Source organism: Mobula hypostoma, chromosome 3 (assembly GCF_963921235.1).
Source record: "Mobula hypostoma chromosome 3, sMobHyp1.1, whole genome shotgun sequence".
NCBI lineage: Eukaryota > Metazoa > Chordata > Chondrichthyes > Myliobatiformes > Myliobatidae > Mobula > Mobula hypostoma.
This window is the reverse complement of record NC_086099.1, coordinates 196,247,878-196,271,783: the sequence shown is the minus strand read 5'-3', so window position 1 is coordinate 196,271,783 and position 23,906 is coordinate 196,247,878. Positions and strand designations below refer to the sequence as shown.

Sequence of the window (23,906 nt, the reverse complement as noted above, 5' to 3'; positions counted from 1 at the left end):
CAAGTTAGTGTTTCTCCAAGCATGCAAACTGCTCTGTGCTGTTGGGGAAATGAAGAAGTCTGAATTTATGTATTTCATAAGATGTGTTAAACAGTTTCCAAACATATTTTTCCTCTTTTACAGCTATCGATTTTTTTTAAAAAAGCACATGAAGTAGTAACTTATTATTTAGTTTCGGTTAAACTAACTTGAAACGATTTGAAAGTAGTTTAATTGGAGCTGCTCTAATTAGAGATTTGGTTCTACTTTATTCAGAAGGATATAGGAGTATTGCTGTGTGTTTCATTGTACACATGCTTCAAAGTGTCATTTCCTATGCTGGATGTTAAGTTCAAAGATATTTTAAAATTTATTATAAATGTGTGTGTTTTCTTGTCTCCATTCAAACATGTTAACAGTTCCCACCACCAGCCACTTACTGTTGTTGGTTTTATGGAGATTCAGACAGAAGCCAGATGAAAATTTAAAGCTGCAGACGTGAAAGTCAGAAGCAAAAACAGAACATGTTGGAATGCACAGTGCTTTAGGTGGTCTCTCTGGAAAGAGAAACAAAATTAATGGTTCAGGATCCTTTAAATGACATATGGACAGGTTAATAGTGGAAAGGTTTGGAGGGAGCTGGGCTGAAAGGAAGCAAGTGGGACTAGCTCAGGAAAACGCCTTGGTCGGCAGGGATGAATTGAGCCGAAAGGCCTGTCTTCATGCTTCTTAACTCTACTACTTGATGAGAACTGCTGAGTATTTTCAGCAATTTTCTGTTTCTATTGGGGGCAAATACCTTTTTCCAGATCACATTCCCATGATGACACCTAGCATTGACCCATGCATAAAAAATGGCTTCAGTTGAGACACTGAAATACTGCTTGTGTCCCTCAGAATTAACCACTGCTGTCAAGAAAGAACACGAGGGGAAGCTGAATGTTAAAGGCAATAAGGAGCTTTTCAAGTACAGTTTAGGAGAATACCAGTAGGTAACAATAGCAGGTTCTTTGCAACTGAACACAGGTGAAGCTCATACAGTGACAAGCAAACTTTCAGCTTGGCTCTTCATTATAATTAGAGAAGCCATGACCTTTAAGCTTCAAGTTCCACAGGGATCATGGGCATCGTGACACTTTGCTTTTCTGCTCACTTGGGTTCAAAGCTGCATTGGTTCTTCCCCAATTAGGCACTTCCTGATGTCAGATCACTTTCAGATTCTAAGAATTCTAATGAGACAAAGTATATTACCTGTTAGAATTTTGCTGTCAGGTAGGAAGCCGTGATTATTGTTTATTATCACATTAAGTCTTTGGTTAATCTCAATTGTAAACAACAGAGGCCAGGTGTGTATTTACTACACGAACAGTTATAAGCATTACTGCTTAGTCATTAGCCTGCTGTCTCTTTTGTCAATTTTACCCCCTTGCTTATTAAATGAAGAATGCCCCTAACAAGTTTATCTCAGTTTCACTGTTTCTCTGCTGGCCTGCTGGATGTTGCACTAATTTGCAGCAACATTGTGCACTGACATAAAGTTTCCTGGAGGCTGTATGTAAAAAAAAATATAGGCAATTTGCAGCATTTGTACCTCAGCTTGCTCAATCATTTGGTATTCAGTGTAGCTTAAAGTGAAACAAATGTGATGCCATTACTTGAAGGAAAATTCAAAAATGAGCTTTTACTAGAAGGTGTTAATGTGAGAAAGAACCACTGTCTTAAATTGAGATGGCTGTGATTTGATATTCAGTGTACTGAACACTGGAACATGATTAATTGAGAAGAATTGTATGCTTGAATAAGGATGATGCTTATGAGTGCTAATATATCTGGTCAGGGATTTTGTATTGCAAAGTGACTGGAAAGGTTTATTTCATGAACGTTGAATATTGGAATTAAATTTCTTGCACTTTTTTTAAAAGATCCACTTTCTGGAATATAGACTCAGTGGCCACTTTATTAGGCACCTCCTGTACCTAATAAAGTGGCCACTGAGTGTATGTTCATGGTGTTCTGCTGCTGTAGCCATTTCAAGGTTGGATGTGTTGTGCATTCAGAGATGCTTTTCTGCACACCACTGTTGTAACACATGGTTATTGGAGTTACCATCGCCTTCCTATCAGCTTGAATTAGTTTGGCTATTCTCTTCTGACCTCCCTCATTAACAAGGTATTTTCGTCCACAGAACTGCTGCTCACTAGATGCTTTTTTTTATTCTTGCAGCATTCACTGTAAACTCTAGAGACTGTTGTGTGTGAAAAAGCTCAGGAGGTCAGTACGTTCTGAGGTACTCAAACCACCTTGCCTGGCACCAACAATCATTCCACAGTCAAAGACTCCTTAATCACATTTGTTCCTTATTCTAAACAACAACTGAACCTCTTGATCATGTCTGCATGCTTTTATACATGACTGGCTGATTAGATATTTGCCCTAACGTGCAGGCAGGGAGGTGCACCTAAGAAAGTGACCACAGAGGGTATATGGCTTTTCACCTGCAAAGTGAAAACAAAATCATTGTACATTCATGAGACTTTTCAGTCTTTCAGATGGTAAGCAATTCCCTCTGTATTTTTTGTGGCTTTTAACAGAAGACAATCTTACTAGTTTACTGAGGTCTATTGTTAGTCATCTGGTGTCTAATTATGTAATTGTACATGCACATTCCATCAACAGAAAATACATTTTTAGAAACTTGCATTTTAGTTTATATCTTTTATGCTTGTAATTTTTAACGGTTTTGACAAGTCATCTTCATAAGCAAGGTAGAAGAGCAGGAAATACTATGTCAGGGGAAATTAGTTTAAATGACAGGCAGAAGGAATGTCATATGGTAATACAGTAACTTCAATTGAACAAAGCAATAGGATTTAAAAGGCAAGCCAGAATCTTGTGAATGTATTTGAATCTACTCCATCTCAATAGTACTGGCAGCTAAAGTGAAGCATTTCTCAGACTCAAGCTGGTACCTTTAATATAACTCTCTTCTGTATGACAGCCGGGTTTTGTTTGTAATCTGTTCTTTGCTTCTGCAAATTTAAACCGGCAATGCCACTATATTGCAAGCTGCTCTGCATTGTCTCTCTGACCTCTGTATGCAAAACTTTAAATTCGTTAGAGCTTGTTTATTGGCCCGTTTCCCAATGCTCTTTGTGGCTCATATAAAGGCAAGTAAGTGACCAAGTCTACAGGACCATGGGGAAAAGTGAATAGCTCTAATTTGTTCTTTCAATCATGACAATGGCCATTTACGCTTGTGTCTTGCCTTTATTACTGTATCCTGACTCAAAGCTCTTCACAGGAATGCAATCAAGCAATCATGAAGAGTAGATATCGAATGCCAGCCTCCTGTGCTCTATCACTCCATGACTGGTGAACAACTAATCAGAATTGCTCCAAAGTATTTATTAGTAATGAGATGTTTTAAATAAAGAAGTTGTTCACCACGGTGAACAGACTATTTTGAGTGTCAAAAGACGTGCACCCTCTGTACCTTGTGCACCAAGGTACAACTGCTGGAGTAAGGAGCTGCACACTGGCGACTAGAAAAATGTTTGAAGTTAATTATCCTCATCCCCTGATGCCTTTTGTTGTCTTCCAGTTCTGTGCATCCCATTATGAGTGAAAGGTATCGACAAATTCCCAAAAAGAATTGCTTCTCATTGGTAATCTAAAATTTTCATTGTTTTCCTGTGTGTGATATTCAGAAAGATATACAGTGGCATGCAAAAGTTTGGGCACCCGTGGTCAAAATTTCTGTTACTGTGAATAGCTAAGCGAGTGAAAGATGAACTCAATTTCCAAAAGGCATAAAGTTAAGGATGACACATTTCTTTAATATTTTAAGCAAGAAAACTTCTTTTCCATCTTTTACAGTTTCAAAATAACAAAAAAAGAAAAGGGCCCGAAGAAAAAGTTTGGGCAGCCTGCATGGCAGTACTTAGTAACACCCCTTTTGGCAAATATCACAGCTTGTAAACGCTTTCTGTAGCCAGCTAAGAGTCTTTCAATTCTTGTTTGGGGGATTTTCACTCATTCTTCCTTGCAAGAGGCTTCTAGTTCTGTGAGATTCTTGGGCCGTCTTACACGCACTGCTCTTTTGAGGTCTAGCCACAGATTCTCAATGATGTTTAGGTCAGGGGACTGTGAAGGCCATGGCAAAACCTTCAGCTTGCGCCTCTTGAGGTAGTCCATTATGGATCTTGAGGTGTGCTAAGGATCATTATCCTGTTGTAGAAGCCATCCTCTTTTCATCTTCGACTTTTTTACAGATGGTGTGATGTTTGTGTCCAGAATTTGCTGGTATTTAATTGAATTCATTCTTCCCTCTACCAGTAAATTCTGTACCAGAGTTCTTTTCAAAGGTTCAAAGGAACACCTAAACAAATCCGATGCATTTTGGAAACAAGTCCTGTGGACTGAAGAAGTTAAAATAGAACTTTTTGGCTGCAGTGAGCAAAGGTATGTTTGGAGAAAAAAGGGTGCAGAATTTCATGAAAAGAACCCCTCTCCAACTGTTAAGCACGGGGTGGATCGATCACGCTTTGGGCTTGTGTTGCAGCCAGTAGCACGGGGAACCTTTACCGGTAGAGGGAAGAATGAATTCAATTAAATACCAGCAAATTCTGGAAGCAAACATCACACCGTCTGTAAAAAAAAGTCGAAGATGAAAAGAGGATGGCCTCTACAACAGGATAATGAGCTTAAACACACCTCAAAATCCACAATGGACTACCTCAAGAGGTGCAAGCTGAAGGTTTTGCCATGGCCCTCACAGTCCCCTGACCTAAGCATCATCGAGAATCTGTGGATAGACCTCAAAAGAGCAGTGCATGCAAGATGGCCCAAGAATCTCACAGAACTAGAAGCCTTTTGCAAGGAAGAATGAGTGAAAATCCCCCAAACAAGAATTGAAAGACTCTTAGCTGGCTACAAAAAGCATTTACAAGCTGTGATACTTGCCAAAGGGGGTGTTACAAAGTACTGCCATGCAGTGTGCCCAAACTTTTGTTTTGGGCCCTTTTCCTTTTTTGCTATTTTGAAACTGTAAAAGATGGAAATAAAAAAGTTTTCTTGCTTAAAATATTAAAGAAATTTGTCATCTTTAACTTTATGCCTTTCGGAAATCAGTTCATCTTTTACTCGCTCAGCTATTCACAGTAACAGAAATTTTGACCAGGGGTGCCCAAACTTTTGCATGCCACTGTATATGCTCTTAGAGGCTTAATAGTTTAAAAATATTCAAATAATATTAAACAGTGATCACAGCAATATATGTGGTGTTAGAAAGCTGATTAATTATACATTTTGAGATTTTCAACTAGAAACAGACCAAATTGCTGAGGCAGAGATGAATGAAATTTTGAATCCTGGTAATCAAACTCTAAAATGTTTGCTAGAGATTGGTGGCAGACATTGGTAGCACTGTGAATAAAATTTGCCTTTAGTTATCAGAAGACAACACCTTGAAGTATATAATTTAATCCAATGTAGCACTGGAGATTAAAACCAACCTCATTATAGTCTGAGTTTATAATAAAAGTAGCTGTGTGTATGGATGCACTGGTCAATGCATGGTTCTATATGCTTCAAGGGCATTAAAGTGCCAAAGTTTATCAAAATTTCCCATCAGTTAAAATTCATATTTACCTGGATCTCTGATGTTGCTGCTATCTTACACTTGGATTTCTAATGGTTTATTTTTTATTTTTTATTTACTGGCGAAGTATTGTCAAGGCAAAAGAAAGGTTTTCATTTCTATAACATGTGATTAACTTCCCCATATACCTCACAATAAAAGAAAACATTTTGCAGTGCCTGATTCATCTCTGCAGTGCAGACAAATTCAATGGCCACCTATAATTTATCTATTGTTGTTAGTATTTCCCAGAAAATAGGAAAACTCTCAGATTGTATCCCAGAATCTTTTCTATCTTCCTGAATGACTGGAATAAGTGAGCAGAGCTTTGATTACTCCAGAACAAAAATGTCATGACGTGGCATTGTATTCTGAATATTACTTGAATGTAATACCTGGTGTTGTAAGCCTCCATCTTTATTCCATTCTCTTCAGGGCATAAAGGTTTTAATATGTCAGTATAGCTAATGTGCCCTGGCAACTACTTGCAAATTCCTTGCTCTTCATAAATATACAAGGAAGTGGTCAATGCGGTAGTTGCCATTACAATGAAGACATGGCAGCACTTCTATTTTCATAGAAGATTGCAAAGATTTGGCATGTCATCTCAAGCTTTGAGAAACTTCTATAGGCACGCAGTGCTGAGTACACTGACTGATTGCCTCATGTCTTGGTTTGGAAACGTCAATGCCCTTTAGCCCAGACCATCACAGGGAAAACATTCCCCACCATTGAGCTCATTTATATGGAGTGCTGTCACAAGAAAGTTGCATCCATCGTCAAGGAACTGCACCATCCAGGCCCTGCTGTCTTCTTGCTGTTGCCATCAAGGAGGTGGTTACAGGAGGTCTGATACCCACCAGATTCGGGAATAGTTATAACTCAGCTATCAGTCTCTTGAATCAGAGTGGATAACTTCACTCACCCTGACACTGGATTGATTCCATAATGTATGGACTCACTTTCAATGACTCTACAACTCATGTTTTCAATATTATGTAATATTTTGTTACTTTTTATTTTTGTATTTGTGCAATATTTTATCTTTTGCGCTTCTCTTGTCTGAGTTTGTTGCGTGCAGTTTTTATTGCATGCAAATAAAAGTATATTTAAAATTGCTTGAATTCTGATCACCAATATTAGATTAGGAGGAATAGATCATGGCACTTACTTCATAGAGAAACAACATAATAATTTTCTGGGGGGTGAATTCAAGTCCACCATCCATTGAAGGAAAGATAGAAGCTTATAGAACCTGTCTTCAAAGGGACATGAGTCACAGTTATGGCATGTTATTTTCGCCAGTGTTTGGAGTAAAAGGCAGCCAGGGAAGCACCATGAAACAACAGGATAAAAGGTTTTAGTCACAGATAATCACTCCTAAGTTCCCAGTGCAATCTGATGGAAATCATTTTAATCAATTTAAGGCCATTATAAATCATTTGCCATGTAATTATTTTCAGTGACAGAAATGAAGGTTTACTGCTTGCAGTAATATTTGAAGAATTCTGCAAAGGTTCTAAACAAACTATTCCTAGCAGCATTTCCTTTTCGATGAGTTGGGCAGGCACCAAATAAACTGATTTTGTTTTCACTCTCTGGTTAGGTGTTTATTTTGATTGAAGAATACCACTTAATGATATGCTGATAGTTTGGTCTGTTCTTGTTAGTATTTTCAGATTCTTTTTGTTACCACAAAAAACCTCCACTAGCTGGCAGAGGCAGCCTGTTTGGGCTCCAGTCTTTGTGATTGTTGCTCAGTGAAAAAGTGAGCAACCGATTAGAATCATTAGACTATCTTATTCCCCACAGCAAAAATCATTTGCAATTCTTATTACTAGGCAGACTTCAACACTTTGTGAAGTTACGGTGTGCTCGTGAGTGAACAGAAAAATTGCACACCTCTGTTCTGAACTTCTGAAGGCTTTGATTTTTAGGGGGATCATGAAGTTGAATTAACCATTCTTCTCCTCTGACATATTTGTTATTCATGTCTTCAGTTTGAAATCATTGTATTTAGTGCAAAAGCTTTCTCAGACCCAGACCCAAGTTGATCACAACTTGACTGGAATGCTTTTTGGAAAAAAAAATGTTAGTCTGTGCAAAATTCGCTTGGCTTCAAGGTTGAAATTACCCTGTTGTTCAACCTGTAGGAGTAGGGATCACTGCAGGTCACGGGGTGAAAAAGACCTGGTCAAAGAGATAACTTTGAAAATCTGATGTAAAGTGACAATATTGCAGAAAAGGGTTTCGATCATGACAGTAAGTACAATTATATAAAATAGAGGAGAATGTGGATTTGTCGGCATTAGCCCATCTTCTTGTCAGACCGCACAAGAAGTCTAAAGTTAAACCAGATTTAATCACCTTGGACAATGGTCTGGTGATTTCTGCCTCTTGTTTTGGCAAATATTTTGCCACCATCCCACATTCATAATTGCATACCAAGTCTGGATTTTGTTTGCAAAAACCATGTTGTTTGTGGAAAGTAGCGCATAGACTGGCAACACACATCAAAGTTGCTGGTGAACGCAGCAGGCCAGGCAGCATCTCTAGAAAGAGGTACAGTCAACGTTTCAGGCCGAGACCCTTTGTCAGTCCTGACGAAGGGTCTCGGCCTGAAACATCGACGAGATGCTGCCTGGCCTGCTGTGTTCACCAGCAACTTTGATGTGTGTTGCTTGAATTTCCAGCATCTGCAGAATTCCTATTGTTTGCATAGACTGGCAGCAGTGTTTTCAGCATGGAGGAGGTACAAGATTAAAAGCTGATGAAAGATATCTCTAAGAATACATGGGGCAATTTGCAGTGGTGGAAGGCTGTATCTGAGTGTTTCAGCACTCTCTAGAAGGTGATGTGAACTGAGAGAGGCGTGCATTTTTGGTTGACATCCAACCTGCTCCAAGTGAATATATGGAATGAAGTGCATAACAAGGTTGCTTCAGGGACACCTGCAAAGATGTTGTAATGAGATGGCAAAGCTCTTGAATCATTCATATGATTTTGTTTTCATACTGTGGAGAGGTTCAGTTCAGCTCACCAGATATGCTACAATAAGCCAAGTTCTCATTAAAAGTGGAACTCCATGCTACATGAAAGGTTCTCCAAAAGTTCCAGTACCAAAACAGACCTACTGACACAGCTGGTAACTGCTTTGGGAATTGGTGAATGACTTGTGAGTGACATTGGAAAGTTCACTGGTTTACTCTGAAGGTAACATTAAAAATTGGAGGGCAATTTGCAGTGATATCCATTCACTCTCATTTTGCTGCATATTAATATTGAATTATTTAATGGGAGCTCAGAAACCAGTTGATTTAACAAACTCTTTCTTGGAGGCAACTTGTTTGAGCAGCTTGATTTGTTGTGGTATTTTAGCTTGTACACCTTGACAATTGACGTAATTATTTAGCAGTGATTTAGTATGTGCGAGAGATTTTATTCCATTTCAGATCATTTTGTTTTCAACTGGCTGGCAAATGACAAGTGCTCAATATTTCTAATTGTCCTTAGATTGTTTGCAGCATGCACAATGAAACTGCAGGTGTTGGATCTGATTTTCTTGAGATCTGATATTCCCACAATTTATTTGGAGGTAGCCAATAGGAAACATCTGCAGGTTGCATTAATATAAATGCTTATAGAAGCTGACATACGCTACATCAGAATAGATGAATTTCCTGTTGCTTCATTAAAATTGTAGCATGACCTTGTGCATGGCAATAATGAGCCACTATGCATTTAAAATGGCTGCGTAAGTTCTTGCTTTTCAGCAAAACATAGGAGAAATTTTAAAATTAATACAATTAATTAAACTGTACAGGATGTAAATTTACTGACAAAAGTCCAAAGTGGTAAATTCCAAGGAGGCAGTACATCTCATTAAAAAGCTGACTAAGAGTGGGCACGTATATAAAAGAGAACTCTCAAAGGTGTAATTAGAATGGTGATCAGAAGTAAGCAGTGATATTATTGTCATGATTCATTTACTGACAACTGTCTTCTAATTAACATCACTGATAACCTAATAGAATATGTATGCTCTGCAATCTAGTACCTTGTTTATTCTGTGTTGATCTAAGCACACTGTAAATCCATAAGGGGGGATGAATGTTGTTCCTTAGTTTATAGTGTTGACTTTTGAGTTGAGAGCTCTAGAGATGTCAACATTTATGTCTGTATCTGCATACTTTTACCTGCACTCATTGGCGGTTGTGTGCTTTCCACTTCTCAGGTGCAGTTTGAAAATAGTTCCACTTAGGGCTAGATTGGAGCAATATATTGGACTCTGCAAACATATGTTCTACCCAAAGTGATCATCAATAATCAATATGCACTAAGGAACATAGATTTTGGGGATGGGGGTGGAGGAGTTGGATCTTACTCTATTTGTCAATATAAACAAGTTTTGCTATGATCATGCTTGATGTACCTTTTGTACTTGAAACAGTTAAACAATAATTGCCATTCAAATGTGCTATCTTTATTAGAGTGTCAATCCTTTATTTTGAGATAGATTCTAATTATTACAACAGTTTTGTTATATTAAGGATTTATTTTTATTTTCCTTTTACCATTTATATTTCCTCACAATTTTCTATGCTGGCACATAAAGGTTCTTGGCAAGGCTGTAATTGCCACAGGTACTTACACTGTTAATATGTCACAGATGGTTTGTCATCATATGTGCAATCTCATATTTATATTTACCAAAGAATATTAGCGGCCAAAAAGCTGTTCTTTTATGCTTCTCTTATTGTGTTCTCACAAATAATCATGTGGATTTTGTACTTGCCTTCCGTTTGCTTTGCTTCTTTGATGTTTTTTGTTGATATTCACCATATTTTATGTCATGCATCTCTGCCCCAAAGCAGAAAATCTCATTCGTGACCTCTCTCTGGATTCTGCTGTTAAAACATTGAATGAAAAAGAATTGGCAGTTGCTTTATCAGACTAGTAAATAACTCTGTTAGTGACAGAGTCTCTTAATACTTTGGTTTCCTTCATCTACATATACAGGATAATTAATATGTTAGTTAATTACTGCCTGTTACAGGTGTTTAGGGTAGCAATGAAGGTCCTCCATCTCTTTGTGTTCATGGCTTCCTTAATCATGTCAGTGGGTTCCTCTCGGTTTTAACTATTGTTAGTCATACAGGACCCGGGTGGAGATTCAGGAATACCATCAGTCTCAGAGGCAGAAGGATTCTTCATTGGTGTTTCCAAAACAAGTTAGTTTTATCATTCAGAGTTGTTAGCCCTGAGCTGAACCCCCGAGCCTGGAGGACCAGCGGACTACACTTTGTCTGGTCTTTGACCTGTTTGGCATGAGTGAACGAACCAAGAGCCAATGCGGTAAAGCCCTAACTCCAGCCAACGTTGCTCTCTGATTCATTGAGGCACACAAGCCTCCAAACCATGACAAGGTTGGGGTCCTCTTGGAGGATAATTAATATGTAAATACATTTATTTTCACCTGTATAAGCTCTTTAGATGGTACTTATGTGTTTGATCCTCAGACTTCAACTTTGATTTTTCAGTCTCTCTTGAGCATCTTCTAACACCTTACCAAATACCTTTCGAAAATCTGAATGTGCTGATTGTTCACAACAACAGTGTCTGTGTCTGCTGTATAACTTTATCAAACTTGTCTTGCTTTTCATAAAGCCCCACCTTCTTACAATTTCTCACTTTATCTCAAAATATGGATTCTTAAGGTATTGGCTATAACCACAGTTTGAGTGACTGGACTATGGTTACCCAATTTTTCGTCTCAGTTTCAGATAAGTTAGACTAATTGTCTGTCCAACACTATTTTTCTCTCTTGTGGGATGAAGTGTGTGCCTTTTGAATTTTCTGATTGGCTTACTGTGCTCAGAAACTCTTCCACCGTGAGATTCATCTTCTTTCCAACAAAAACTGTATCAACAAGATTGAAAGAGTGTGGAGGAAATTTACAAGGATACTGTCAGGACTTGAGGGCCTGGTCTATAGGGAAATATTGAATAGGCTAGGACTTTATTCCCTGGAGTTTTGGAGAATGAAGGGAGATTTGATAGAGTTTCTTGGCAGGGTAAATGCAAGCAGGTTTCTTCTACTGAGATTGGTTGAGACTGAAACTTGAGGTCATGGGTTAAAGGTGAAAGGTAAACTGTTTAAGGGGAACATGAGGGGGGGACCTTCTTCACTCAGAGCATAGAGTGTGGTATGAGCTACCAGTGCAAACGGTGGATGTGGGCTCGATTTCAATATTTAAGAGAAATTTGGATCAGTACATGAATAGGAGGGGTATGGAGGGCTCTGGTCGAGGTGCAAGTTGATAGGATTAGGCCAATTAATAGTTTGGTACAAAGCAGATGACCAGAGTGCTTGTTTCTGTTCTGTAGCATTCTTTGACTCTATAACTTTAAATTAAACAAGGATTATTTCTTGACCTTAGTTGGTCCAGTCTGTATACTTGCACTTTAACTTATTGCTTAGATAAAATCCGCTCAAATATTTTAATTCATACTGTATTTCTATATGCACCCTATCCTCATTATATGCGAGGGATACGTTCCTCGAAGTCGATGCATAATGTGAAATCGCATAATGTGAATAATTATTTAAATGGAGAAAATAGGGATGCATTCCAGAGGGCTTCCTAAATATGTCATCCGTAATTTATTCACATTTTATACCAATACGACACAAAAACAGTACTACAAGACAAAATTTTTATTATATTTAATCAATTTAAGGTAATATTCAATGTAATAAATCATAGAAAGTTAACACCCTCTGGTGTACAGTACTCACCAACAGTGGTAGGTGTGTTCACTCCGGGAGATGAGTGGTTGTTGTGGTGTCCAGCAGCTTTACACGGATAAGGTGGATGGTTGTGGTCGTCAGGATAATATCAAGCACAGCAAGGGGTGAAGGAAGACTCACAGAACTCTTAGAACTGCTGGCAGCAGAAGATTACAGTGATTTTCATAAAATGGTGAGGGTTGTTTGCTTGGCAGCATTTTGTTTTAAATTTGCTTGTAGGGAAGAAGGGTTGACGGCAGGGAACGACTGAAATGCTGACTCCATTCGAAACTTGGTTCCACGTCCATCGCCATTTGTGCCAAGTGTTCCGACTTCCACCATTCCCCCACTGTTGGTAAACTCACGGGATTTTCAAAATCGTCTGTTGCTTGCAGCATCTGAGAGATAGTTCGCCGTAAAAAAAAAATGCACACCTTGAATGTGGATTACACCTTGGTCGAGTGGTTGAATCAGCGATGTTGTGCTAAGTGGCAGGAAACGCACTGTTATGTTAGGATGAATGCTGTCCAAATGTTTAGGATGGGCTGGCGCATTGTCAAGCAACAAAAGAACTTTAAAGGCAAGATTCTGTTCCTGGCAGTAGCGTCCAAGAGCTGTGTTACCTTCAGCTGATGCCGCACTGTTTATAATTTCCAACTTTTTTTCAAGTATTAAAGCGGTTCTCTGCCGCTTGGCTGACGGCCCAGGACATGACATCGGACGCTCAGGAGGCATAGTTAAATATTTAAAACGCAAAATCACTGCACCGTAGGTAAAACCTACAAAAGTTTAAGATCGCGCATCCACACCTTGCCAAAACCAATGCGAGAGTGGCGGAAGAGAGATTGTGAGGCGCGCGCACCTGACTTGTATTGGCGGGAAAGCGGTGCTTCTCATCCCAAAAGTGAGACCGTGAGGTGTGCGCACGTGACTTGTATTGGCGGGAAGGCAGTGCCCCTCGCATAACTGTGAATTTTGGACGCATATAACGAGACATTGATAGAAATAGGTTCCTCGCATAACCGTGAATCCGCATAGTCTGAAGACGCATATAACGAGGATAGGATGTACTTTATTCTTTATCACCACATGTTTAAAAAATCATTTTATTTCCTTTCAAAAATCAGTTCCCTGAAAAATCAATTGCTTTATTCCCCTCTGTTTCTCCACTCCCTTCTTACCTCTCCACAGTAATTGTTTCATTTAGCATTACCTTTAATACTGCTGGCCTCTGTTGAACGTAATAGCTGCTGCAAAATCTTGGACTCTTGCAGCATCTTTAATGCAATAGAATATGCCAAGAAGTAGTTACCTAACAGAGTTTGGCAAGGTATTGAGAATGTGGAATGCGTTGCCAAATGGAGTGTAAGAGGTAGATTGTATGAACTTTTTCCCACATTTGCTTGTTGTGAGGAGTCTCAACTAGAGTAGTGATGTTGGTGTGGAGTGGGTGGAGCTGATAACTGTTTCTCTGCCTTATGACCAACCTGATCCTATCATTAGAGATATTCCGCCTAAAATGGGAGAAAGCTGGATCTGTAGATTTAAGGTAAATTTAAGGTAAATTTTAAAGGAGAGAAAACGGGGTCATGGGACGGAGAATATTGGAGAAAACTCTTATATTTATCCTGTCAAAACTTGATTGTATGACCTCTAGTTGTGGGATGATTGAATTCAGAGAAGTGGTAGTTTGAATGGTACTGAGGATTATTCAATACAATAGCAGCATAGTTCTGTATGGTGATAGTGAATGGAAGGTCTTTAAGGTAAATATTTCCTATAATCTCAGATTAGTTTTGTTTTCCCTAGTAGGAATGTATTTATCTTTAGTTAACGAATTTAATTTTTTAAATTGAAAAACTGTTAACTGGTTGTTGTTTTTATTGCTTTGAAGTTAATTTGGATTTGAGCTTGGTGCTGTTCCAGATCTGCTTTTCAAAACTTTGCATTGAATAAAGGTTTGTCTCCTGGATTATTGTGAGTTTTATGAATCACAATATTTGTACAATTTAAATAGTGTTCTATACACAGTTCAGCTTTTAATATCATGCACCATTACTGATGCTACGTTTTGAAATAGAACATCAGAACATCAGAAATAGGAGCAGGAATAGGCCACCTGACCCATCAAGTCTGGTCATGGCTAATCCGGCCGTGGGCTCATCTCCACCTACCTGCCTTTCCCCCATGACCCTTAATTCCCCTACTATGCAAAAATCTATTCAACCTTCTCTTAACTGAGGTAGCCTCCACTGCTTCATTGGGCAAAGAATTCCACAGATTCACCAACTTCTGGAAAAAGCAGTTCCTCCTCATCTCCGTAATTGTTACTTGTCCTTGAGTTCTCACACTCGAGCAACATCTTCCTGAAGAAAAAGAGCTTGTTTAGTCTGTTCAGTCCTTGCAAGGAATATATGATTGCCAATGCTTCTCCATGTAACTTTGTGACAGTTTGATCTGTATGGCTGAGATCAAATTAGTTACCTTATGTTAGTTTTCGCAATCCATAATTTGTTTGATGTCTTTTCTCTTTTGACTTTCTGTTATCTACCTATCTTGTTCTAATCTACTTGGTCTCCCAGAGGTTTTGCACGTGCTTGTGCTTATCTCTGATCCAATGTCAGTTTTTCAACCTTTCCTGCAATTATTGTTCCTCTGACTTTTAGCATGTGAACATGTAACTTCCCTTCCCTCCACCACTGGCAGCTATTCCTTCAGTAGTCTGTGCCTTGTGTGGTGGAATTCAGTGTCTCGGTATAAATTTCACTCCAGGCTGGTGGAAGTGGACTGAACCATTTCAGCTTCTTAACAACGTAATATCAAAGAAAACTGCTAACAGGAGATTGTCTTCTCATCAAATATACAACTATGTAGTCCATAATGTCTGCTTAAGAAGAAGAAGAGAAAGGAAGGTTCCCGTCCAACATCACAGCAACTTCGTCCAATAAGAGTGCAATTCAAGATTCAAGACTGTTTAATACCATTTCCTGTACACAAGTGCAAAGGAGAATGAAAATAGCACAATAATAAAAAAAATACAATAAATATACTGTAAATACATAAAATTCTTCTTTTTCTTCAGCCCATCACCTCTACTGGGGCATAGGTTACTGACAGCAGCTAGCCAGAGTCCTCTGTCCAAGGGCAGTCTTTCAAGTTGTCCCCAGGTGTAGCCCATTTCAAAGATCCTTCCTCTCCCAGGAATGAGATCTTTGGAGCTTCTGTAGCTCTGGGTTTTTACGGGATAGGGTTGCTAGCCCTGTGCCCAACCATCTCCCTGATCCCCCACCCCCATCACAGCTATGTTAGGACTGTCCATGGCAGAATTACATGGATTGAGTATATAGTACTGTCCAGAAGTCATATTTTTATCGCACACTAGGATGTCTAAGACTTTTGCATAGTACTGTAGTAATTTTATGTATTGCTCTGTACTGCTGTCGCACAAAAAACAAATTTCATTATATACGTGAACTATGATAAACTTCATTTTGATCTGGGTCTATTGCGAACTGAGAATGGGAAGGGGGCAGGGAGAACAGAATCATGGTTGGGAAAACAAAGGGAGGAGGAAGGTGAAGGAAGCACCAGAGAGACATTTTGTAATGATCAATAAACCATCGGTCATTGGAAAAGTGTTAGGCTGCAGTTGGTCAACGATCGGAACAATTTTAAAGGATTGAAGAAAGGCCCTGCCCAATTAAAGCTACAATTATTACTAAGCAATGCAGTGGTTTAATTATTGGGTTTAGGGGTTTTGGGTTTTTGATCCTCCACATCTGACACAGATGGAGAGCGTGCTCGGAAGCGCTCTGTCCCTGGATTGAACTCGGGAATTTCTGTTCCCGAGCCCGGCGCTGAAACATATGTTTCTTAAGTATTTTATATGCATAGAAAGGTAAAATATATACTATATACTAAGACAAACATTTGACTAACTGACGCTAAATAATACCGGATGTACTTGTTCCAAATTACTTAGTAAGAGAACTTCTGTTTTTTTTTAATCCCGATCCACGATAACCTACGCACATCCTCCCGTATACTTTAAATCATCTCTAGATTACTTATAATACCTAATACAATGTAAATACTATGTAAAATAGTTGTTAATCTGCATTATTTAGGGAATAATGGCAAGAAAAAGAAGTCTGTACATGCTCGAACAGCAAGTGCTGGAAGGGCACTTCCGGGTTTTGTCAATTCGCGGTTGGTTGAATTTGCGCATGCGGAACTCGCGGATAAGGAGGGCCGACTGTAGATAGAAACGAGAGTGGGTACATTTAGGGAGATGACCAAAGAGAGGTGGTTGATTGGCAGGCACACTTGGGGGTGGGTTCCTAAGGACATTGTTCCCAGCCTCCTTTGTTGCCAAGCATGAACAATTTTTTAAACAAAGGTGGACTTCATTTGTAACATTTGAAGCTGAGGAACTCGGTATTTGTCTGAATATCTGTCAAAAACTACTGCACCTCTTTCCCCAGTGTATTCCATGAGGAACTGGATGGGTGTCAAACACACTGCTCACCCTGAGAACATGAAGTATTTGACAGGCCTCACCCTTCTTGTTATTATGCAAATGAGATTTTGAAGCTCAGTCGAAATTCGTGTTGATGTTTATTGCATGAGAGGACTGCTTGTAGACCTATCTGACAAGAACAGAAGAGATTCTGTAAATGCTGAAAATCTTGGGCCACACACCTGTCACCTATCAGCCTGTACCCATTACCCTGCCCCCCCCCCCGACCCTCACCACCTCATTCTGGCTTCTACCGCCTTCCTTTCCAGTACGGTACTGATGAAGGGTCTTGGTCCATAATGTCGACTTTTTATTCCTTTCTGTCTATAAGTTTCTCCACCATTTTGTGAGTGGTTGAAATCTGACGGGAGTCTCTTTCTCCTTTTCCTGAAGTTCCTCATTTACTACTGATTGACTTGTGCTCCAAGCTGTCTTTCTGCATCATCTGGTAGAAGTATACTGCCCATCTCTCCAGCAGTATGGCTAGATCTGACCTTAGCAATACTGGGGATGGATGGAACCCTGGCATCTGGTGCAGTTTGCTGTTTGGGGGCATATCGAGTAAGCACTTGTTAATCCACAGTCACAGCGAGGGCACATTGTGTGCATTTTTCTTCCCTTTCATTTGAACTGCCGTCTTTCAGCTCCAGGATTAACCTTAGGTTGAACTCTGAACTCCTAGAGCAGTGTTCAGTTAATATGTTCTCCCTGATTATATAAGCTTCTTCCAGATACTGTCACATGTCATAGACATGGGGGTTAGTAGGTTAATAGGTTAATTGGCTTCTGGAAAATGCCTCTTGTTTGAAGATGATTGGAGAAATCTGGGTGGAATCGATAGGAATGTGGGGTGATAAAATGGGGTTTATGAAGAAGTTTTGTAACTTTGTGTTTGATGTTCAGTGTAGAATTTGTGGGTGAAGGGTTTCTTTTCATGCAAATTGGTTCTCTGATCTCTGACAACCTTGACCTTGAGCGGCAGCAACGTAATTCAACTGGCACTGCCATTGTCAAGTAAATTCATATGAATGCTTTCATTTAATTTTAGAAACTTGTGACTAATTGGAAAGTTCTGCACAAAGCTGTAGTCTGGAGCCACTGACAGAATTGATGGTTCCAGTCACAGTCCTGAGCAATCGCTGTATTTCAGCCAACCTTTGTATATTCGAAGTCACATATGGTTTCTCATCAAAGACTGCTTAAACATTAATGGGGAAATGCTAAGACTGTTAAGCTATTGGCTGCTTGGCAACTTTTAGAAGATCAAAGAGGATGCATGAAAGGATATGTTTGTATCAAAGGGGATGTTTACATTCAGGGACTGCAGAATCTCTTACAGCGGCATTGCTTGGTGTAAGTAATGCAGGGAGGGAGCATATTTCAAAATTCAAGATAGTAGTATTAAAGGCTTTTGGGATGTTCGTCAGAGCAGTACCCAGTAATTTAAGGGAATTAAGCATGAAATTCAAATCATAAGGGAATTGTCGACTGTTGTCTCATGTCCTAGAGATTCAAAGTAGACTACTTAATGCCTCAGGTCTCTTTTACTGTAAAATGAAATCATGGCTGAGCCCTAACTAACTTTTGCTTTATTTGCCTTTCTCTCCAAAATCCTTTAATATTTCCAATTAATGAATGTTTATCCATCTTTTAAAAATGACAAACCGATCCATCTTCGATACTAATGTAAGGGAAAGAGTTTGTACCACGAGCCAGTTGTTGGGCTGACAAAGAGCATTGTCTCAGCAACACACACAAAATGCTGGAGTAACTCAGAAGGCCAGGCAGCATCGATGCAGACATCCCACCCTGCAAAAACTCATTCCAGGGAGGTAGCACCATCAATTTGCGGGAGTCTCCCAGGAGAGGTGGGATGTCTGCAATAGAGTAGCTCCTTAGCAGCTAGCCAGTTAGTTTAAATAACATTAGCTATGCTAATGAACGAATGACACCTGTTAAACTCACCTCAACATGTCTTTTACAGTCTTAACCCACCATGGGCAATAGAAAAGTCATTGTTGCAAACAGTGCAGCGAGCAACACTGTCATTATTTTGACCCCTATTAGGCAGGGGTACACTTTAGTGTAGTCTGGGGTGACGTACGTTTTATATATTTTTTGGAACACTCTGCCATGACATGCTGTCTCTCTCTTTCGTGGTCGCTCGCGCGCTGTCGCTCGCTTGCTCGCGCGCTGTCGCTCGCTTGCTCGCGCGCTCTCTCTCGTTGCTCTCGCGCTCTCTCTTGCGCTCTCTCTCGTTGCTCTCGCGCTCTCTCTTGCTTTCTCTCGCTCTCAAAAAAAATTTCCGTGATATTGTATATAATTTGCAGGCATCAGGGAGCCACTATTAATATGCCGGAGACTCCTGGAACTTCCGGGAAAGATGGGATGTCTGTCTATGGTAAAGATTACAGTTAATGTCTTGGGCCAAAACCCTTCGGCAGGATTGGAGAAAAATGCTGTGAAATAGATTTAAAATATTGTAGGGGGGGAAGAGAAATGCCAGGTGATAGGTGAAACCTGGAGGGGGAAGGATGAAGTAAAGAGCTGGGAAGTTGGTTGGTGAAAGAAATTTTTACTAGAATGTCTGGTCCTGAAACACCTCCAACCCCACCAGGAAGGCCTCAAAGATCTCAGTTCTTTTTCTGGACACCAGACCTATCAAGTTCCCCTCCACCACCACTCTCCTCACTCTAAATAATTTCTCCTTTCACTCCTCCTACTTCCTTCAAACAAAAAGGGTAGCTATGGGCAGTCGCATGCCCCCCAGCTATGCCTGCCTGTTTGTCGGCTGCATGGAACAGTCTATGTTCCAAGCCTACACTAGTGACCGTCCAGCACTTTTCCTACGCTGTATCGATGACTGCATTGGTATTGCTTCATGTACCCACGTTGTACTTGTCAATTTCATCCACTTTGCCTCCAACTTCCACCCTGCCCTCAAATTTACCCGGTCCATTTCTGACACATCCCTCCCCCTTTCTCGATCTCTTTGTCTCTATCTCTGGAGACAGCTGATCCACCGATGTCTATTATAAACCCATGGACTCTCACAGCCACCTGGACTATACCTCGTCCCACCCTGTTAATTGTAAAAACGCCACCCCCTTCTCTCAATTTCTTTGTCGCTTCTGTGGCTGCTCTCAGGATGAGGCTTTTCATTCTGGAACAAAGGAGATGTCTTCCTTTTTCAAAGAAAGGGGCTTCCCTTTCTCCACCATCAACGCTACCCTCAACCACATCTCTTCCATTTCACGCACATCTGCTCTTACCCCATCGTCCCGCCACCCTACCAGGGATAGGGTTCCTCTTGTCCTTCCCTACCACCCCACCAGCCTCCATGTCCAGCGAGAAATTCTCCGAAACTTCCACCACCTCCAACAGGATCCCATCAATGAGCACATCCTTCCCTCCCCCCCACTTTCTGCTTTCTGCAAGGATCACTCCCTACATGAAACTCTTGTCAATTTGTCCCTCCCCACTGATCTCCCTCCTGGCACTTATCCTTGCAAATGGAACAAGTGCTACACCTGTCCCTACATATCCTCCCTCACTACCATTCAAGGCCCTAAACAGTCCTTCCAGGTGAGGCGGCACTTCACCTGTGAGTCTGTTGGGGTCATTTACTGTGTTTGGTGCTCCTGTTCTGGCCTCCCGTACATTGGTCAGACCTGGTGTAGATTGGGAGATCGCTTCGCTGAGCACCTACGCTCCATCCGCCAGAAGACACCCATTTTAATTCCTCTTCCAATATGTCCGTCCTTGGCCTCCTCCGTTGTCGTGATAAGGCCACACTTAGGTTGGAGGAACAACACCTGAAATACCATTAGGGTAGCCTCCAACCTGATGGTATGAACATCGATTTCTCAAATTTCTGTTAGTGCCCCTGCCTCGTCTCCTTCACCATTTCCCATCCCCTTTTCCCTCTCTCACCTTATCTCCTTGTCCACCCATCGCCTCTCTGGTGCTTCTCTCCACTTTTCTTTCTTCCATGCCCTTCTGTCTCTTTCACCTATCAACTTCCCAGCTCTTGACTTCATCCTTCCCCCTTCAGGTTTCACCTCTCACCTGGTGTTTCTCTCTCCCCTCCCCCTACCTTTTAAATGTACTACTTAGCCTTTTCATCCTCCAGTTCTGCCAAAGGGTTTCGGCCCGAAACACCGACTATGCTCTTCCATAGATGCTACCTGGCCTGCTGAGTACCTCTCGCATTTTGTGTGTGTTGTTTGGATTTCCAGTATCTGCAGACTTCCTCTTGTTTTTGAAAGAGCATGGTCTGATGCATTGCATTAAATTAACCTCAAACATCTATGCATCTGGTCTCGGAGCTCTCAAGATTTGGCAATTAGGAATAATTTTTGCACTAATTTGGTTTAACCCTGCCATTTGCCTTCTGTGGACAGCATTGTGGAGTCAGCCTCACAACTGTTTGCCAATTTACTGTCTCCTTTTGGCTAATTAAAGTAACTGAATCAGTGCCAGGAGTCAGTTTCAAGGCCCTGGGCTACGGAATCTCTGTTCAAAGAACAATTTCAAAAGTTCCAATTGTGACCAAGAGTTGGGCCAGCATTTAATTTCCCACCTGGAGAAAAAAATACATTAGAAGTTTACTTTTATTAGTCTGGTTGAAATTTTTTATTTATGATGTCAAATATTAATTTGAATTTAGACGCACAAAATACTGGAGAAAATGCCTGGGATAAGTGGCATCTGTGGAGGCCAGAAGCCGGTTAACATTTTGTGTCGAAACCCTTAATCTGGTCTGAAAGGTAGAGCAGAGATGGCCAATATAAAAAGGTGCAAGGAAGAGGTGGAGCAAGGGAATGTAAATGGTTGGTGATAGGCAGATGGGGGATGTGATTGTGGACAGGCAACTATAACCTGGGAGGTGATAAGTGGTAATGACAAAAGTCTGGAGATGATGCAATCTGATGAGAGACCGTGGTGGAACAATGGAATAAAAGTGAGGGAGATGCACGGGGCACATGGGAGCTGTGGGGGAGGGAACTGGTGGGAGTGTGTTTTAGCCCTACTTAGTTAACTATAGATAATTTGAAATAGTTAAGTAAGTAGGGCTAAAACAGAAAAATATAGCAGTGAGGTAGTGTTCATGGGTTCAATGTCCATTTAGAAGTTGGATGGCAGAGGGGAAGAAGCTGTTCCCGAATCACTGAGTGTGTGCCTTCAGGCTTATGTACCTCCTTCCTGTTGGTAACAATGAGCAGAGGGCATGTTCTGGGTGGTTGGGGTCCTTAATGCTGGATACCACCTTTTTGAGGCACCACTCTTTGAATATGTCTTGGATTCGATGGAGACTAGTGCCCACAGTGTAGATGACTAATTTTACGACTTTCTGCAGCTTACTTCGATCCTGTGCAGTAACCCCCGCGCCCACCCCCCATGCCAGATGGTGATGCAACCAGTTGGAATGTTCTCCATGGTACATCTGTAGAATTTAGTGAGTTTTTTAGGTGACAAACCAAGTGAGGGCTCCATCAATAATAGTGGGGTGGTGGGGGGGGGGGACGGACACTTTTCTGAAAAAGAACTTCTGAGCTCTTATTCAATTTTAAATATGAGATTGTGCGCTGGTTTGCTGTTTTATTGTGACTCAGCAGAAAATAGCATATGTACACTCATCTGAAGTGTAAGAATGGTCCTGCACATTAGTTCTTGGAGCACTTGTGCATTAAGTTGTATTTTACATCAGATGCAAGAGGCAAGGTGGAAAGCTGGGGCTGAGGCTCCGTTCGAACTAACTGAGCCTCTGAAGCCCGCGAGTTGGGCAGGCACTCAGTATAAATGCAGTGTGGCTTCCAACCTGACAAGAAAAGTGCCTGGTAATCTCCCAAACACTTTGAGTTCAGCCTCACACTGCTAAATTATTCAAAGAGCAGAAATACCCCTTTGCCGATTTTCTAAGCATTTAATTCTGGAGTGCTTGGTGAAGGTTTTGCACAGATGTGCCTGTCGGCACACGCGGGCAGGGTTGTTGGAGTAGCAGGCAATGTAAACATTAATTTTTGCCTGACTGGAACACAAGCTGCAGCTGCCAGTATCCAAGCAGCAGGCTGAAGCTGCAGTGTGAATAAATGCACCCTAAAACACAGGTGCAGTGATGAGCCTGCCAGCATCTGAATACCAGTGAGATGTTCATAAGAGGCTTACTGTGACACTGGCACACAATCAACATTTCACTGGTGGTCCAGTGCACTTGGATAGATATTCTTTTAACAGCAGACATGGTGGCTGAATATCTATTAGTCAGGTGTGCGACTACATCTTGAGCTGTGTCACGCTCTTACCCACTGTCAGACTGGTCCATCTGGCTTAATTTCATACCACACACGATCACAGTGATATGTTTAAGGCAACTTTCCTATCAGTCGAAAGCACTGCTGGCGTCTCTAAGAAATTATTAGTTCTGCAGCAATTATATCAGTAACTGATCCAATTTAAATGATGAAATCAAATTAGGAAAATTAATTTTCAATATACAACATTATTTGCTCATTCAGTAAATTCAGTGATTAAATCCTGGTGTGCTAAAGAAAAATTTGGAATTATTGTAGTTTTGATAAACTTCGGGAGGGTCGAGACACATGTTGCAGGGGTACTGCTGAGATCTTTTTCGGTAGCTCTTTGTTCGCAAGTCAAAGACTGAAATCGCTGTCTGGTACCGGAATTGAAAGACATCTGATCTAAAGTCCCTAGAAAGGATTGCAAAAAGGATCATTGGGGTCTCTTTTCCACCCATCAGAGATATTTATCAGGAGTGGTGTGTAGGCCGGGTCCTTACCATTGTCAATTATTCCTCCCATCCCTCCCATAGTCACTATGAACCCCTGCTATCAGGTAGGAGGTATTGTAGCATAAGGACAAGGGCAATTAGGTTGGTAACAGCATCTTCCCCCAGGCCCTGAAACCACTGAACCCCCCTGCCACCCCCTAGGTCTCATCACATATGAAGCGCAACTAGCG

General features: G+C 40.7%; 1 protein-coding gene across 5 annotated transcripts in view; it reads left to right on the top strand.

Moving 5' to 3' along the window:
• pard3aa (par-3 family cell polarity regulator alpha, a) overlaps positions 1-23,906 on the top strand; it is an 883,471-nt gene that overhangs the window by 340,342 nt on the left and 519,223 nt on the right. The gene's annotated exons all lie outside the window — the stretch shown is intronic.